The sequence below is a fragment of the Mytilus edulis genome, chromosome 1 (assembly GCF_963676685.1).
Source record: "Mytilus edulis chromosome 1, xbMytEdul2.2, whole genome shotgun sequence".
NCBI lineage: Eukaryota > Metazoa > Mollusca > Bivalvia > Mytilida > Mytilidae > Mytilus > Mytilus edulis.
This window is the reverse complement of record NC_092344.1, coordinates 19965620-19985537: the sequence shown is the minus strand read 5'-3', so window position 1 is coordinate 19985537 and position 19918 is coordinate 19965620. Positions and strand designations below refer to the sequence as shown.

The window sequence follows — 19918 nt, the reverse complement described above, 5'->3', positions numbered from 1 at the left end:
TCGTATGAGGAAAGTTTTTTTTATATGCTTCTGTGATGATCTGTATCCCTTTGAATTATTTAAATAAGCTAGTATGGTTTCCTATTGTTGTGACTTCACGTCTTTTCAATTCAGGGTCACACGATTGATACTAGTATTGAATTTTTATTGTATAAATTTTTTTTCATTGACATGTAAACATTCTTATTTTATCTTGATTATATTTGAATGCTATTATATACATATATTGTAATCCTTGGTTTTATTGATGAAAATTCCCCGAAATATTAAAGTATATAAATAAAAACTAAACATTTATATATAACTGAAGTAAACCATTAACAAGGTTCCATACAACATGTAAGCATTTTCAAAAAACAAAAAACTGGCTGTAATATATTTCCTATTTTTTAAGCATCTCTCATTTTTAATGTAGTCATAAGTCCTGACAGCTCGTCTTCGTTATCTTAAACTGTCTATTGGTTTTAAAATCTTATTTCAAAGTAGGATATTCAACAACAAAAAAAAGGTGCAAATTAAGAATGGTATAAACACAAAAACGTTTTACAAACCTTTTTTTTTTAATGAAATAGGGTACACTGGTAAAATTAAATATCATGTAAAATTTAAAAAAAACTGTTGGGTTCATGAGTAGTACATGTACAACATATTGCGGAACAGCTAATTTTAGTTTCTTTGTCAAAGCTTATGAATTCATTATTGACCACAAATCATCAAATTATGGAATAATAAAGTAAACATGCTAATTCACAGTAAATTGTTTTATGTTGATACTTTCCTCCAAACTTGTGAAAAATCTTATACAAAAGTAAACCTTCCTTAAAGTTAAAATGTATGTATCATTTATGAGATTAAAATATGTAATTATTTCAGGTGAAAATCTCCTAGGCAACACAGTAACAGCCGACCAACAGAAAGAGAACGGATTAGGAGATCATGAATAAAAAGTAAAAAGGAGCAATCGATTTGGACGTATTCAAACAGAAAACCCGCTGTAGCAACGAATAAATCTCATTATTAAAAGTCGCTAAAGCGCAAGGTTTCGTTGCAACATGTGTCGTCAGTCCACATCATAAGTAGGTATACAGTCTTACCGAGATGTCGTCTGATGAAAGACGTGCTGAGTCCGCTCCCACGGTGAGTTCACTTAAATTTATCTTTAAAATGAAAAAAAAATATTACAAAAAGTTTATTAAACAACATTTAGGATCTTTTTAAAATGGTGAAACATATTATCTTGTGATTTAATTTGCGAAAAGTGGATACTGCACCGATGCTCTGTCAGAAAAGTATCGTTATATCTGTCCAATGCATTATTTTCACAGCACTATTAATTAAAAGCTGTGAGGACCAAATGGAATTATCAAAAATCGAATATTGCGACTCGGTAAAATTTGATGTTACAAACAGATTTACTTTTCATTCGTTATTAAATCAATTACTACCTTAATCTTCTTTGCTTCATTTGAATAATTATATTTGAATCATTGGCACCTTGCAGAATTCGCATTGCCAACGTGGCAAATAATTCCGCTACACAAAATAGTGCAACATGTCGTTTTCAATTTACATTTTATTGATTAGTTTTCTTTTATATGACATTTAATAAGAAGTTTTGAAGCTGTTTGGTTGATTCATAACTGTGGTGTAACAATCATGGTGGTCGCTTTTTTAATTGCTTCTTGTTTGAATCAGGTAATATAGTTCTCACAGAAAGCTTGTTTGCAATGGATGTTTCTTTACTGGTATGATGACAATTTATGGCGATTTAATGAAGGAATTGATTCAGCAAGAAATTTACCGTGCATCGACAGAATCCCAAACACGGTGGTCTCCTAAGAGCACATGTCGAGTCACGTGACAAAGTTTCTTCTCACCTTTTGATTGTTGCTCAGAAAGCCAGTGAATTTATAGTGGCTATCGAGCAGCAATCAAAGATTGAAGGAGGGTATACAACAACAAAGAACATTCAAGAAGAAGACGGAAAGGCATGATAGTTCCAGTCAATATAGCAGAATTTTCGGAAAAGACGTGTCAGAACAGATTTCTTGACAGACTTAAAATGGATTACTCAACATTTGGATAGTAAAACAAAATCCTTAACTGCTTCACAGAACGAATTTGAACTTTAGCATACAAGTATAATTATACATATAATTTGATACGAATATTTTGTGTAACATAAACTTACTTACTAAAGATTTATTTTTATGTATATGTTTTACTTTTCAATTTCTTCCTGAAACTGAGTTTACTGAATCAACCAAAATAAAGGTGTTTTGCAAGATAATGGTTAAACTCTTTGCTTATTTGATGAATGGTATTATTGCTTGAAGTTTGATAAGTTTTGCCATAAGAGTATTTCAAAATATGATGTCTTGCCTTCAAATTCTAAGATGCAGCAACTTATACAAATAGGAAGATATACAGTTCCATATAACAGATGTGGTATGATTGTCAACGATTGCGAATGCAACAACTACTCAACATACAACGATTTTTATGTGATGATGAAATAATACACATACTAAATGCAAGGGAAGAAAGAGGAGCAGTACATTTATAAGTCGTTGCTCATTTAAACTGTCATTCGTAACACCATTATGCTTCTAAACAATATGTGGAAATAAATTAATGGAATTTTGAGGTCCCGGCTACTTCGGTGTTGACATGAATATCAATTATATGGTCATTTTAATAAATTTCCTGTTTAAAAAAACTATTTTTTCGAAAAACTAAGTATTTTGTATCCCAGGAATATATTACCGTAGCTGTATTTGGCACAACTTTTTTGGAATTTTGGGTTCTCAATGCTCTTCAACTTTGTACTTGTTTGGCTTTTTAAATATTTTGATATGAGCGTCACTGATGAGTCTTATGTAGACGAAACATACGTCTGGCGTATTAAATTATAATCCTTGTACCTTTGATAACGATTAGTGACCACCATTTGTTCTTATAGTTTCCTGTACCCAGTTAGGAATTTGGTAGATGTTATTCAACAGTCCGTTCTATGTATGTTTCGCTTTTGTTTTTGTAGCAGTTCAGTGTTTCTGTTGTTCCGTTGTTTCCTTGATGTGTTCTCTCGGTTTTGGTTTGTGACCCATATTTGGTACAGTTAATTCGATTTATAACTATTGAAAAGCGGTATACTACTATTGACTTTATGTAGTGCATTTTAATGTGGCGGGTATAGCTGAGTATTTTCATAGTAAAACCTAATACTGTCTCCTTGCAGTATAAATTTCAAAAAGAAAACAAGAGAATAACTACAACAATATGACTTCCGGTTTGAACAATTATAAGAAACCTTCACTAAAAAAGAGTTTGATGTAATTTTTTATGCTATAAAAGAGTTGATAAGCCTTTATTGGACATGATAATTTAATGATAATAACAAAAAATCAAGTCAGATCTTTGAAGAAAAATAAGAAAATTACAAAAGGACAATGGAGAATAAGACAAAAAGCATAATTGTTAAAAGAAAAAAAAAATGAAAAGATGACATTATTTCAGATAACACTACTCTAAAAACCAAAGAGCGTTACAAAATTCTCTTCAAGTATATGATTAAACACTAGTGTATGAGAAGGGTTATAATCCTGCTCCACTCATGATGATAAAAATCACATGATAAGGTCACAAAAGTGTCTTAAACCAAAAAAAGAGAACCGAATTTCGACTATGAAATATGAAACATATTCATGATCATCTGTCATACAATTGTTGTTGACCGATATTTTACTTGAAACAGTTCTTAATTTATCAAAACATTAAAAAAAACATTTTTGTTGTTGACATCTCTGCAAAATATCATTGCAACTAAATATTATTTTGTAGCTTTATTAGGATGGAGTTTTCTTTTCTGAAACGTTCTTAATATTAATCTTGAAAATTCTCTTTTAAGATTTGTTTGTTGTATATTTGGCAAAAATAGTGAACCGATGTATAAATCCCACAAATTGAATAAAAAACGAATTAAGGTAATACACAAACACTAGGGTATTCGCATGATCTCCAAAAGGAGCGGGTGCTTGGAAAGGGTAGCATGTACAAGATAGACACAGGTGAACATATCCATAGCGTTTATTTTCTCATATGGTATTTTTTAATGTAAAGGATGTAATTTTTTTCTCAGATCAGCATATTATTAAACAGAGATATTCTAAAAATGAAAAATTGGCATTACAGAACGAACACTTTTCCCCAATAAATCTAATGTGCTTAATTTCAGAGAAGTTCAATTAAAGGCAGAAGCATACACACTACTTATAATATTAGATTTCTAGCAAATCATTGATATTTCTTGTACTATAATAAATTTGTAATATAAAAGTATGTATACGTGTCGGTAGCATCTGTTGTTTAGTTCACTTAGTGACTTAAGCAAAAATACATATGTAACCTTTTAAACTTTTTTTCATAGTGTAACATAAAGTTATATACATTGATTTCAATTGATTTTATCTCTCAATATTACATCGTTTGATAATCAACATTCTTCCTATATGTTTTGAAATAGTGATGAAAGATAATAACTTTAAAATATAAAACACGATATCCTTTAATTACATGAATAGAGTAATTTATTTGAAAATATTGAATATATTATTTTTCTATATTAAAATATCGAAATTAAAATTACAATTGAAGATTAATAAAGACAACAGTAGTATACCACAGTTCAAAAATCAAATCGATTCAGAGAAAATCGCTCTTTTTTGATATTCATCCTTATTGATATGCAAGAAAACAGCTTTAAGGGATTGTAATTTAGAAAAGGATCTTGGTAAACTTATAAAATCTAGGATCAAACTGTTTTGATTTCTGTTAATCCTTCTGGAAAAATTGACATGTTTATTAAAGTCAAACTTTTTATCAAGTACAAACGCACACAGGTTTTTTGACCCGCGTGTATGGATTATTCTTCATTCAACAGGAACGAGCAGAACCAAACTTTTTAGTTGCCAAAGTGGAAAGCATAGAAAGTAAAATCACGAAAAAATCGAAACCCGATAAAAATTCAAAACGGAAAGTCCCATATCAAATGACATAAACGGACGTGCAAAAAAAAAACCCCGAACATATGGTTTGAAGTTTTGTACCGTTTTTTCCAAATTTATATTATTCCTCCTGTTCTGATAACCTTTGCCAAATTTAACTTTGTAAAGTAATAACCCTAAAAGAATAAAATGAAGTCATACCGTTTATTTGTTATAAGGGTCTTAAGGTTTTCAGATCTTGGGGCTAACGCATAGCTGCAAGTTTTAATTCCATAATCAAATTGTTTGAGATAGTATTCATAAAACATAGCACAGAAATGGGGCAATTAAGGATGTAGGACATATGCCAACGAATCACGTCCACGTTAATGAGACAAATAAAATGATTTTTTCCTAACAATTGACAAATTGACAAATGTTTATGATTATATGTCAAGCTCTTAATCACCTTCGAATCTAATTAAGAAAAAAAATCCACTAAGGATGCCAGGTTTATCAAATAGAGCATCAGACGTTCGTGTTTTGCTACACAGGACTCATCGTTACTGTCGGTAAATTCAAAACAGTGTAGAAGCCAAGTTAAGATCTAAGTGAATATAGCGGAGACTTTCAAAGATCTGACATGAGCCCATAATTCTATTTAGGTCAGAGAACATAAAGGTTTAATCAAAGACAACCACTGGTAAGGAATCTGTCTCTAGAAACATGCATTATGTGGTTATTCTGATATGCTAGAGGTTAATATCATACAGACGTTAAAACACTTTACAATGCATACTCTGTTCTATTTCTGCTACCAGTTTCTCTGTTTGCAAAACTTGTTATGTTTCAATCTTTAAAGGTGCGAATGGACTGCATAGTCTACAATAAATAAATTGTTATATGGAAAATACTTGTTTTGGCTTTATATATTATTGGTAAAGGTATTTGAATAAAAATGTGCCATGCACAACCCAAATATAATGTGTTATTTTCATTACATACGTGTATTATCAATCGTTCACTGCATTATCAAGTTTTCGAATTATCACTTCACCCCTTTTTTTCTCAAAATTCTCTTGAAAATCCTCGATTCGCTTTAAATGCTGTGCATCAAGACATAGTAAGATTTATTTACTAATACTTTTAATAGTTAGGAATTTGCACAAAAACATTATCGAACTAAAATATTACATGCAAATTTTGCCTCATGTATGATACACGCGCGAACTTATATTATTAGGTAATTCGTAATAAATACTCATATCATTACAGTCGTATATGGAGGCAAATATTTTCTCATTAAGCTTGAATATCCCGACTTTTTGTTATAACATACTTGTTTTCATTTTATTCTAAATAAATATGTTATCCACTTCAAAAGTGTAGCAATTGTATTGTAAGGATTTTTTAAGGTTGAACATTAATAATGAAAAGTACTTGTATCGGGTTTGAAGGAAATAAGATAAAAATAAGAAGGTATAATTAATAAAACAAATGAAGTTGAAACCTAACGACGGCGAAAAAATCGAACTGTTTTTATTGTTCATACATTAAAGCAGTATATAGATAAGAAACTCATAAAATTTTCCCGGCATAACTTTCTTTCATTAATGGTGAATATTCGAGACTGAGACTTTTCGTGGTAAAACATTAGATTAAACGCAACGCAATGGAAAAAGTGAAAAACGAATTCTACCACATTTAACGACAAACTATGAATACAAAAATTGTTCTTAAATATTCTAAGAATATAGAAACATTTGAATTAGTTCTTTAACATTTTTTCCCTTTTGAAATGCACTGTATTCCATAACAGGAAATAATACAAGTACACTTTTCGCGTGATGACACATACTAATCTAACCATAGATCGTCAGGTAGGCTTAGATTCATTTATTTTAGCTGCAGTGCGGTGATGCACATTGGTAATACCCTTTGAACTTTATCCAGCTATTGTTATATTACCCGTTCTATATTAAACTCCAGGTGTTGTAAATACGACTAACATTGATAGATTGCGAGACTTTCACTGTGACACTCATTCAAGTGAATTAACGCGCATCAATTCCAAATAACTTTCATGAATAACAGATGAATGCTTCTGATTTCCTATTGATATTAATGCTACAAGGTTTCTCGATTACAAATTAAAATGCTGACGATGACCTCAAAAGACACCCATTTGGGTTAAAGTAGTGAGCCAGTCATCCGTAATGGAATTTACATTAAACACACATCAACATATAACCAGACAGGTTTGAATTATAATATGGAGGTATTACGGAAAAGACATTCAACTTCTAACTTTTAACTTCTAACGGTTATGCCGTTTAACATTTGCAATTCTCAGTCAAGGAATAGTAGCTACCGGATTATTTATAAATTTTAACTTTTTTCAATGAAATATCATGTTATAACTTGTATACGAGTTCTCATAATAAATTTTAAAGTTTAGTTCAATCCGAATGAAAATGTCACTCTTCTGCATTAAAACAAATCATAGCAATATAAACATATAATCGAGCGTCACTTATGAGTCTTTTGTAGACGAAACGCGCGTCTGGTGTAAATACAAGATTTCAAAACAGCTATATATGATGAGTTAATTTACAACCACTGGATCCATGCCACTTTTTGTGGAATTTCTATTCCCCGAGGTTTCACAAGCTTTGTAGTCCGCACTTTTGTGTTGACATGAATTATCATTGATATTGTCATAATTATGAAATTAACTGTTTACAAAACGTCGAATTTATAGAATAATGAGGTTTTTCTACCTCAGGTATAGATTACCTTAGCTTTATTTGCCAAAACTTTTAAGAATTGTTGGTACTCAATGCTCTTCAACTTCGTACTTTATTTGGCCTTATTATTATTTTTTTATTTGAACGTCACGGATGAGTCTTTTGTAGACGAATCGCGAGTCGGTTTCAAATACAAAATTTTAATCCTGGTATCTGTACTGAGTTTATTTGCTATAGATAAAGGTACACAAGATATGTGTTTTTGGTTTTTCTACTATCTATGTTTTGATGTTTTCTCGAGATAAAAAATGATGAAGTCAAATCCAAAAAAAAGTTTAAACAAAAAGTAAACCGATATTATTGCGCAGGCGGAAGTTGGATGGCGCGCAAACAAACATGACCGTATTTGTTAATAATTTTGATAACTTCGAAAACTTGATTTTTTAGACTTCTTATGGATCTGTGCCTTATAATAGTTATCAAAGGTACCAGGATTATAATTTAGCCAGACGCGCGTTTTGTCTACATAAGACTCAACAGTGACGCTCAGTTCAAAATAGTTGTAAAGCCAAACAAGTACAAAGCTGAAGAGCATTGGGGACCAAAAAGTCCAAAAAGTTGTGCCAAATACGGCTAAGGTAATCTATTCCTGGGATAAGAAAATCCTTAGTTTTTCGAAAAAGATCAAAGTTTTGTAACAGGAAATTTATAAAAATGACCATATTATTGATATTCATGTCAACACCGATAATATTAAACTAATTATGTATGACATCTGATATCAAACTATCACACTCTTAATTGTTAACATGATATTTGAATACTTTATTTTTTTTATATTGTTACAATTTTGGTAAATAAAGCCAATTCCGCCATTTGTACATACTTGACGCAATGCTCTCTTGGGACCTTCTATGGTTATGAATCGAGTAAAAAGGTTTTTCTAAAATTCTTAGTATATATGTACAAACAACAGAATTATGAAAAGAGTTATTTTATTCAAACGGACAATCTGTATTTCTTCACTGGGGTTCTATAGTCAGGTGTTTCATTGTTTAATACGATGGCAAAATATGAATGTTGGGGGGTTTCCTTGACTTTTGCGGCGTAAAAACATGATTTTGGGGTGTTACATTCATTTTTCCGGCGACAAAATATGAATTAGTTGTTACTTTGTCTTATTCGCATGAATCCAGTTCCACTAATGAGTCTTTCATAGACTAAAAAAGCGGGTGGCGTAACAAATAACAAGCCTAGGTTGATGTGAAATTTGTACTAATGAGTGTTGACATGTACTATACACCTAATTGCGACCAAGCTTAGCGAAAGGTCGTGCGACATAATCAGTCAAACAAACTTTTTTTAGATTAACTCTTTAAGGAACGATCGTTTTCATTGGTCAATTCAAACCTTCGACCTCACACCTACGAAAATATAACAAACGTACTATAACGTTGAATGGACGGATCAATATTCACGTAACTGGTCAAGGTCGTTAAAAGCTTCCATCGTCGTATTCGCGTACATGATTCTGTTCTTGATTACCCAATTAAAATTTTAGCTTTTTATGCATGTGCATGTAAAATTGATTGATTTTGTAATTGTGTGCAATATTAAAATTTTAAACTTTAAAATCTCAACAGTTTTCACATCGAAATATTTAATTCAACTGTCTCCTCTCTGGATTAAGGGACATCAAAAGGTCAATGAAGGATAAAAACTATATTCATATATTTTTTTCACTGTCCCTTCCCCTCTCTTAAAATTAATTTGGTAACAATTGATTGACCAATGGCAATATGGCAAATAAACCAAAAATCCAGCAATTTTTACCCCTACTCCAAAATTTTGAATTCGTTTTTTTTTTATTTTTTTTATCCAACATTGATCTTTTGACCTGCATTTTCTAGTTGTAATCCCGTCTTTTTAAATTTCTGTCTATTCAGTGCCTTTTTTTTTTTTAATTTCTCTTAATTTTTTTCAAAACAAAATAATCGTCATCCTGCCTTTCTTTTGCTAAATGGGCTCGATGAATTAACGTTGTACTTAAAATGAAACTGTACTTAACTACTTAAATAACCAAATTACATACTAAATAAACTCATCATAGATACCAGGACTAAATTTTGTATATACGCCAGACGCGCGTTTCGTCTACAAAAAGACTCATCAGTGACGCTCGATTCCAAAAAAGTAAAAAAAGGGTAAATTATTGCTCTATTTTTTTTAGTAAATGGGTCTGTGTTATTTTCACTATTCATATTCTTTCGCAAATTTAAGGTATTTGACATAGGATTGTGTGATTTTTTTTTCTGATACAGTTTACTCGATTTAAAAAAAAAATCAACCAACCATGATGCTTTGTTTAGAACAAATGGAGATGACAAACCACGGCACAGTGGAAGAAAATGAACTTAATAAAGTTCCAGCGATATACTTCATGAATTTATAATTAATTGTTTTGCTATTCTCGGTTGAAAAACGAATGTAGATTATATAATGTAAATATTTAAATAGAAACATAGAAAACAATCAGTTTTGAAAAGCGTAATTCATTACATGTAAATGTATTGATAAAAAGGTGAGTTCCTTCTTGTACATGCATTTAGTCATCCTTTGTTTCTTGATGTTTCGTTTATCAGTCTATTATACCATTTGATGATTTTGTATTTCATTTTAAATACGCATTCATATTACATATTACTTTGGCGGAAAGTTCAACAATGTTATGCTATTCTAACGGTATGAAATTAAAAGATAAATGTTCATCCAATTAAAATCGGCACATGTAATTTATTTTATCCTAATATATTTTATAGTACGATACAAAATGATTGTGTTGCGGCATGCATAAAGAAATTAGAATACAAAATATCAGTTTTCGACCCCACTATTTGAAATTCACAAAATATTTATTTAATTATTTTGACCAAAGATTTGAAAACTATTTACGTTCGTAGTAACATAGTACATGTCATTTTCGGTCACCTCTGTCAATTCACGTGCACACTACGATTGTTGTACGTTGTATTTGAATCTTTCGGCCAATGAGATGAGACGTTACAAGTTGTTTGTTTGTGATACGCAAGAATGTTATCAATGAACTATCAAACGCTAAACTTGACTTCATTTTAGTGTAATTCGTGCATAGATTTCAGTAAATTTATTGTTAATGAGTTTTGGATTATTAGGAACAGAAAAGATCTTGATCACATTTTAAATCATGGAATATTTGGTTACTGGTTACCAGTGCACACCAACTTTGTATTAGTTTTGGCCTTTCAACTAATGGCAAGCATTCGAGCGCCACTAGTGAGTCTTATGTTGACAAAACGCGCTGGTTGCGTATCAATAACATGTCTGGTATATTTGATTTAAAACCACTTATCAATGCAACTGCTGGTGAACGTTTCATCCACAATAGTATATCCAGTCAGGTCATTTTCTATGAACTCAAATTGTTATAAAATTTTGAATTACTAATCAAAATACTAAGGTTTTTTTCATTTTCGGGCATAGAAAACTTGACACAACCTTTATGAAATTTTGGTTTAAAGTCTCTTCAATTTTTCGTTTTTGCTCTTATATTTTTTGGTTAGAGCGCACCTGAACAGTCTTATGATTACGAAAAGAGTTGCTTGCATACCAAGTTATAAGCCTTGTATCTTCGATAATTTTTAAACAACGCCCCCTTGTCCGAGGCAGGGCAATGGTTACTGTCTAGAATGTTCTGTAAAATGTTAAATCACAAAATAATGAAATTTATTTTATACGGTCCTCTAATATCCTATTTTTGTTCAAATAAGCGTTTGCTGCAATACTTTTGTCCGTCTCAATTTCATGTTTATTACACTAAATAGTGTCTTGTGTCAATTCTCTACGTTAAGTTCTTTGATTAAGATTGCTATATATTTGTAAGATATTTACTTGGTTAAGCTATGGGTTTTTCCCTATGTATTCCTTATTTCAGAATAAACGGAAAACGTGGGGTCTATATAATTTATTTAGACAAACATACATTTCTGATGATCAGGATATTGTTCTACCATCTTATATTAAGTTTGCTGACATTTTTACCGTTTGAGAGTTCTTCAAATTGTATATTAGGAGATACTAGAAATGATAATTTTTTAATTTATTATATACTAACAAGTCTAAAACCCTCTCGTTTGAAAAAATCATACATAGCCTGAGTCACATGACCCAAGTCACAATAAAGTTGAAAGTAAATAATAAATTCACAATCGAACACAACAATATTTTTAATTTAATTCACGAAAAAAGTTTTCACTTTGACCTGGCTAAGGATTTACCTTTCCCTGTGTAAATTTTTTTTCTTGAATTTGTGACATGATTTGTTAAAGTTGTAGTTTCTTGGCTTACAATTGCTTATTAATATTGTTATTAGTTTCTTTAAATTAGCAGTTGAATTGTATCAAAATATATTTTAACGCAATCCGGGGTATTAACAACCTGGTTCATTGAAAAAGGATAATAATTGGTTCGTTCATAAATTATTACACATCATATAGCTTTTACATTAAAACGCAATCATAAGTTTGATATTGCTGTAAATTAAGGCTATATATTATATAAGCATTATAGCCCAACTGCTGGATTTGGAAGAAGTCATAAGTAATTTTGACAAAAGTTCTTTTTTTTTTTTTTAACTAATTTTAGTCATATATTATACCAAAATCAATAAACATATTTAGATATCTCTGTATATAATATTGATTTTAGTTTTAAAATTCAGGCGATGAGAAGGGTTTCAGCAAGTGAAATTATTGAAAAAAGTTAAATAAAAAAATTAGGCATTCCAATCAAAACAGGAACTCCCTTAACAATTGGAAAAATCAAAAGATATAAACGCATCAAACGAATTGAAAAAAATGTCATGTTACTAACTTGCTACAGCCATTTCCCTATGTAGAAAATGTAGATTAAACCTGGTCTTAAAAATAACATAACCTCTCACTTGTATAACAGTCGCATAAAATTTCAATATATTGACAACAATGTTTCAACATAACAAACATAAATAGTTCTTATTTTCGTGAAATAAAAAAAGATCTCGCTGTTGTTTTGTAAGAAACCCATTGCCAATCATTTACCGCCGTCACAAAATAAATGAAATCAAGAAATATGTTTAAGGCACTAAAATTACATTAAAAACAAGAATGTGTCCATTACAAGTACACGGATGCCCCACTTGCACTATCATTTTCTATGTTTAGTGGACCGTGAAATTGGAATGAATTCTCTAATTTTGCATTAAAATTAGAATGATCTTATCAAAAGGAACATGTATACTAAGTTTCAAGTTGATTGGACTTCTACTTTATCAAAAACTACCTTGACCAAAAACTTTAACCTGAAATTTGCACTATCATTTTCTATGTTCAGTGAACCGTAAAATTAGGGTCAAAACTCTAATTTGGCATTTAAATTAGAAAGATCATATCATAGGGCACATGTATACTAAGTTTCAAGTTGATTGGACTTCAACTTCATCAAGAACTACCTTGACCAAAAACTTTAACCTGAAGCGGGACAGACGGACGGACGAACGGACGCACAGACCAGAAAACATAATGGCCCTCTACTATCGTAGGTGGGGCATAAAAAACAATAACTATTTGAAATCGTCAAAAACTATACAGAAAATCAGTCAACAAACATTTGTAACAATTAAGTGAATCTAAAATTATTTAGTTCAAGAAAAACCCGATTTGCTCCAAAAAAAAGTTTTGACGATTTCATTTCAAATCAGTACAACAAAAATGAAACCACAACCAGAACCCAATACAATCGTTTTTAATAATTTGTTTATGCCCGCGTCACACTGTCCCGATTTTTACGCCGATGGCAACACGATTATGGAAATGTTCAAAATCGGGACTGATCGTATCCAGATCGGGCTATTCGTAGTGCCATCTTTAACCATCGTAGAACCATCGGCCACTTTTTCTAGCCTTCGGGGACAACTTCGGGAAGGGTTCTAAATTTTTTAACATGTTAAAAAATCCCCGAAGGTGCGTCCGATGTTGAGGGTTCGTATTGAGTTCGTATCACCATCCTCACCATCGTAATGTCACCGGGAATGCATCTTTGAACATCGTATTGCATTCGTGTTTCCATCGTTTCCATCGGGCAGTTTTGACATTACGATGTCTACACGAATGAATCACGAAGTTACCCGAAGGTCTTACGATGGCAACACGACTTCGTGAAGACCTCGTAATTCCGTCGTTTTGCCATCGAATAAAAGTACGAAGGCGACAAGATCGAACTACGACGGCAATAAATCCAGCTAAATGTAAGTTAATTTTCGCGCTAAAATACATTTAAAGTGCCATGCGCGATATGCACTGGTCAGTTTAATACGACAGTTAAGAAAGACGTTCACAAAGCATGGAGCTTATATCATATGATTCTATGAGAACAAGAAAGGCGACATCGTTTTTCCTATTAATTCAAATGGAACAAGAAGAGCAGCTATTACAGGCTCAGGATTTACTTTAACAAGTAAAATATTATTTTTTGTCAATTTTTCATATCAAGTAACATAACGAAAATCATAAACGCGCCTCGCACACCAACACTGCAGACACACGTATATAGGGAAACCAACTTTTTCTTCATTATTCTGATTTTTTATGTATCGTCTGAGTTGTTGTCCCACGAATGTTTACTCCATAAACATTTTGTTTTCTATATTTTATATTTTGCCGCATTTGTTGCTTTCCCCACATCCTTCCTTTTGTCTATATTATTATGATATTCTCCTGGAAAGAGCTCTTTTTTAACAAAAGGGATCAACGAACCCATTACCTTACCTTTTAGATAGATCAGTTAACATGGGCATAATTATGGGTGATTATTCAGACTAGTGCACACATTTTACAGTTCAAACAAGGCAATGCCGAGCACACCACCTCGTATGTAACGTATTGGGGACAAATATGGACACTATATTTGTATATGACACATGCAGAAAATGGTAAATTGAATATGCATATTTGATACATAAACTATTTTCTTAGAAATCAACCAAAACAATCAGTAACTGGAAATACCTTTAATATTGTCTTTAGAACCAGCAGGTAAAAAAATGAGCAACCAATTACCTGTGTATTATGCTATTTTAAGGAGAAAAACAAGTCCATCTGCATGACCTTGACCTTTGGCCTTGAACGTAAAAAATGTTAGATCATTACAAGGAGGAACAATATACCAAATGTGGTTAAAATCTTTTGAAGCATATTGGTTTTAGAGTGTCCACAAGGGTGATATTACCTTGTATTACAACTGCCACTGTGACCTTGACCTTTGAACTTTAAAGTCAATAGCGCTCAAGATATTCTTAACGAGTAACACCATACCAAGTTTTGAGCATTTTGGTTCTAGAGTGTCCATAACAATTTTATCTACACGCAACTTACATGTAGTAGGCGAGGGGATAATAAACTAAGTTTTATAAGAATTAGACAAAAAGACAGATTTCCCGCCTATAATTTAAATGCATCGTAAGCTGTACACGACGTCTTTTAGACATCGTATGGCCATCGCGCCATCATCGTAATCTATCGTGTAGCCTTCGTAATCCATCGTGTAGCCTTCAACTGAGATATGAAGCTTAAATACCCGTCTTCGGTTAACCTTCGTATGTCCATCTCTTGCTATCGTATATAATTTCGGCACCATCGTATAGACTTCGTTATTCATCGTACTTGCTTTGGTCACTTTTTGATATTTTAACGAGATCGGGACCAACTTCGTACGAACTTACAATTTTCGCATTCGGGTGTCCATCGTATATAAAAATCGGGACAGTGTGACGCGGGCATTAACGATAGAATCATTCATCAAGCAAACTGGTGGACTCCTCCAACTCAAAAACGACGAAAATTAAAATCTTCGAAAGATTTTCATACCCTAAGAAAACTATTCTGAAATTAAGTCATAGTGCATGATGACCATAGCATTGGCAATTCATGTCAACACAGAAGTGCAGACTACAGTGCTGTTGATACCCTCGGAGAGGAAATTTCACCAGAAGTTGCATCTACACAGGGGTTGTTAATAAGCTCATCATAGATGCACGCCAAAAAGTTATTATATGACAGGAAATCATCAATATACATGAAAATGAAACTTAAAAATTTCAAGATGGTTTTTCCTTTTATCTTTAGGTTATGTATGATTTCTGTTTCATTATTATTATGTCTCTTTGTTTTGTATACACATCATTGTCAATATAATGAAATTCTATGATTTCATAATATAAGTGTCATGAATTATCTTTGTGAAGGATCACTATGACCCTTCAACAAATGCACCGACACATGTTGTCATCAAAATGCTGGACTTATTTTAACAATAAGTTTCTGTTGAGTGGTGGATTGATATTTTGGCAGACATACACAGTCGGTATTCCAATAAGTACTAAACATTTCACCACTACAGCTGGATTTATTTTGTACTTCTATGAACAATATTTTTTAACTCCGATGAAAATTCAAAACGGAAATTCCCCAATCAAATCGTAAAATCATAAGCTCAAACATATCAACCGAATGGATAACACTTTAATATTCCTGAATTGTTACAGACATTTTCTTAATTAGAAAATTATGGATTAAACCTGGTTTCACAGCTCGCAAAACCTTTCACATGTATGACAGTCGCATAACATTTCATTGAATTGAAAACAATGTGTGAACAAAACAAACAGACGCAGTAAGTAGCAAGGTAAATTTTTTAATACATTTGCAAGATGTAATATTCCTGATTGTGTGTACTAGTAAAAGATTTTTGAAATTTTTGAGTATTCACATCGGATTCACGCTACCTCTTGAATAGGCAGTTTTACGATAACTTTCAAGCCCGACTTTTATTGCTGATGACATTGATGTTAATAATTTAGAAAAAGGTTTTTAGGAGCACTTGGAAGACCAAGACTTGTTTGTAATGACACGTATGTAGTTAAGGTATCCGATAGAGTCTTTGGTTGATATTCCAAAGTAACATACAAAATCTTTACGACCTCTATAGGTATAGGTTATTGTTTTGTGAAAGTTAGGTATCCAGTATAAAGATGGGATTTTTTTTTTATGTTAATTACGAAATAGAAGAAAGGATTTAATGTGTAAAACATCTTTACGTAATTGATGTATGGATATTTGTGTTATTTACAGTTTTACTGAGACATCCAAAGCTATGATTTTTGCTTATATAAACAAATTGATTTCAGGATTTGTCTCATGGAACAACAACTTTCAATAGATATAAAACATGAACCGAACGAGTCTTCTTGAAGGGTTTGACACTCGTGTACTCATTATACATCATAACATGTTGATATACAAAAGAAGGTGTGGTATGATTGCCACTGAGACAACTCTCCACAAGAGACCAACATGAAACAGAAATTAACAACTATAAGCCACCGTACGGTCTTCAACAATGAGCATGGCCCATACCGCATAGTCGACTATAAACGGCCCCGAAATGACAATGTAGAACAATTCAAACGAGAAAACAAACGGCCTAATATATAGATAAAAAATTAACGAAAAATATGTAGCACATTTACAAACCACAACCCCTGAATTACAGGCTCCTGACTTGTGACAGGCACATTCATAGAGAAAGAAGCGGGGTTACTTCTGTATGAACAAACAGCTAATAGCCATTCACAAAACGTTTATAGTTTGGTTCATCTTGCCCGCGTTTTAGCAATTTTATGGCATAGTCTACAACACCCATCAGTAAGGTCTTTTGCCAATTGATAGACTGGCCAATTCGGATATATTGGGTGTTTGGCAAACAACTTTTGAGTTGTTATTATTTATGATGCCAAGGTATCTAGTTATGACATAACTAGGGAAACTAGATTTGTATGGGGATGATGTATTAAAGGAATCGAAAGGTTTGGACTCTAAATCTCTAAGATTGAGGTGACTAATACGCTCTATAGGTTGTAATTCTTGATGCATGGTTTTATGACAGGTATGGTCGGACTCAGAAATACGATTGGAACTAGGTGTTGGTCTGAGTAGAAGTGCGATGGTCTTTACGATGCATGATAGCAAGTTGAAAATCTACAGATATGCAACTATATTGAGATTTTATTTTTATTTATTAGTCAATGTATGAAAACAAAACACTCCATAAAACCATCAGCGGTGATCTATTCTAAAACGTGCTCTCATTCACAGCATTGGAATAAATTTGCTGCTTTATTTGTTTCGTTCTGACTTATCAAGTAGTCTTTGCATTTCCAACAATACTTCCATGATTTTCAGTCTTTAGAATTAGAACCTGAAGCAAACAACAACCAATTTCAAATTATTAACGGTCTTAATGGAAAGTAAATATATAGGGTCAATTCCTGCATGAATGTATGAACGGTATTTATGTCCAAGCCTATCTACAGTGGTTCCCTCGGTTTTGGTTTGTAGCTCGGATTTGTTTTCTCTCTATCGATTTAAGACTTTCGAACAGCAGTATACTACTGGTGCCTTTATTTAGCAACATTTATGGCTGGAAATGAAATCACTATTACCATGATTGTTTGAAATTAAACTGGTTGTACTCTTGGTAATTCCCTTAAAACAAACATGAATAGTAGTTTCTTACACAAGATTTTACGTCTACATCGACAAGAACATGAACACATTGAACATATAGTCTATAAAGTGAATCGCACTTCATTGTCACCACTGACGCACTTTGGCTAGTTATCAACAAGATATCTGCCCCCGCTCTGAATCATCTAATCGTCGATACATGACCATCGTGGTCTTGTGTGCTACATATATTAATGACAGGCGAAGTTTTATTTTGAACTAATGCGTGATTATTGTTTAAACCGTAGTTTTTTTCCAAATATGAAAATTCGACGTAATAAGGAAGTTTCGATAAGCGGACTTTTAACCCATAAAATAATAGCTGTGTTATGAGTGCCAATAAGACAAATATCCAATAGAGCCCAAATGAAGTTGTTGCAAGTAAATTAAGGTCACTGTACGTCATTCAATGATTAACAAAGCACTTATATTTAGTACGCTAAACAAGAATCGTATCACAACCTATAAAAACTAGCACATTACATTTAAATTATTGGATAAAAAGAGTTCTAAGTCGTTGATTCAGTTAAATATGCCATATTTGTTTTTTGCATTGCCCACCAGTTTATGACAACTGATTACAGAATTGAAAGTTTTACATAAATCCCTAATTAAAAGTAATCTAAAATAAATGGCAAATATATAAATTATGTGATACGCATGATTCCTGTAAGACATTAAGGTTGACTAGGTGTTTGGTCGTTGACCATTTATTCATTAAATAGTTTTCATTTACCTCTGTAAGACAAGTTCTATCGCACGATTGCATTACCTTAATTGATGGGTTTAGAAGAATGACGTTTTCCTGAACCAGGTAAATCAAAGTTTAAACCAGTGAAGCTGGCTTCTAATTTATATACAAAAATAACAAATTCAATAACTTCACACCGGGACACTAGAGAATTAGTAATACGATTTGAACGAAATCAATAATTTCGAACTAATTCTATTCGGGTGAAGTCAGGTTTTCTTTCTTGTCTATAATCCCTCCTTACAGAAAAAAAGCTTAATTTGCATTCGAAAGACAAAATATTACTGAATATTTATGATGCTCGCCGAATACTGTATTATCCGTTTTACTTGTAAATTACTCACGAGATGTGAAAAGACAAAAGATTTTCAGAGGAAAATGATCAAGGGTTTTAGGCTTTAGAACTAAATCAGTAAAAGCACAATCTTATGTTATTTCGCAGCACAAATACATTGAAACCATCTAGAAGTAAATCTACATGTTATCCATACATAACTGGAAGAATATTTTTTTCTGAATCACGGCGTTATTTCGATTAATTCATTCAAAAAATATAAAATGTAAAAGAATGCATACATTTTTAGCTGTCATAAACTTAAATTTTATGACTGCAACTGTTATTTTATAAAGTACAAATATTTTTAGATTATTTATAACACTCAGTTATAAATGTGATCGATGTTTTTTCTTAGCATTCAACGTGATTCCATTATTTGTCATTTTTTCATTCGGTTTTGTAACACATATTTGTTTTCTCTCCTTCGATTGATGACTTTCGAAAAACGGTATACTACTGTTGCTTTT

At 32.0% G+C, this 19918-nt stretch overlaps 1 long non-coding RNA gene across 1 annotated transcript; it reads left to right on the top strand.

Annotated features, from left to right (window-relative positions):
* The first annotated feature begins 880 nt into the window (after positions 1-880).
* On the top strand, positions 881-2215 carry LOC139519217 (uncharacterized). The gene is made up of 2 exons (XR_011663536.1): positions 881-1137; positions 1696-2215. It is a non-coding gene; the product is annotated as an uncharacterized lncRNA (long non-coding RNA).
* The last annotated feature ends 17703 nt before the right edge of the window (positions 2216-19918 follow it).